The 327-nt window shown below is 62.1% G+C and overlaps 1 protein-coding gene across 1 annotated transcript in view; it reads left to right on the forward strand.

Annotated features, from left to right (window-relative positions):
• Positions 1 to 327, forward strand: part of SFPQ (splicing factor proline and glutamine rich) — a 17,525-nt gene that overhangs the window by 3,278 nt on the left and 13,920 nt on the right. The gene's annotated exons all lie outside the window — the stretch shown is intronic.

The raw sequence follows: 327 nt of genomic DNA on the forward strand, positions 1-327 counted from the left end.
GGCGGCGAGGAGCCGCCCGACTGACTCCCCAGGCAGCCAATCGCGAGCCCGGTTGCTTTCGTGACTTCGCCTCCCGCCGATCAAACTGCCCAATCAGCACACAGGAGATTAACGGACCGTCCCGTGCTAGCGTCGGCGGTCAAATGAGCCAATCGACAGCGGGCAGGTTCTTTACCAATGAGATCAAAGACTAAGAGGAATAGGGGGATGCCATTGGGGAGTCCATCTATCGGTCATCGCTGCCGCGGCCGGTGGTTGGCTAGCGGGGAGGAGGGGGTGGTTTCCGGGGGCGGGGAAACTATATTAGGGGCGGACAAAGGCGGCGGC

The sequence above is a fragment of the Egretta garzetta genome, unplaced genomic scaffold, assembly GCF_000687185.1.
Source record: "Egretta garzetta isolate BGI_Z169 unplaced genomic scaffold, ASM68718v1 scaffold443, whole genome shotgun sequence".
Taxonomy (NCBI): Eukaryota; Metazoa; Chordata; class Aves; order Pelecaniformes; family Ardeidae; genus Egretta; species Egretta garzetta.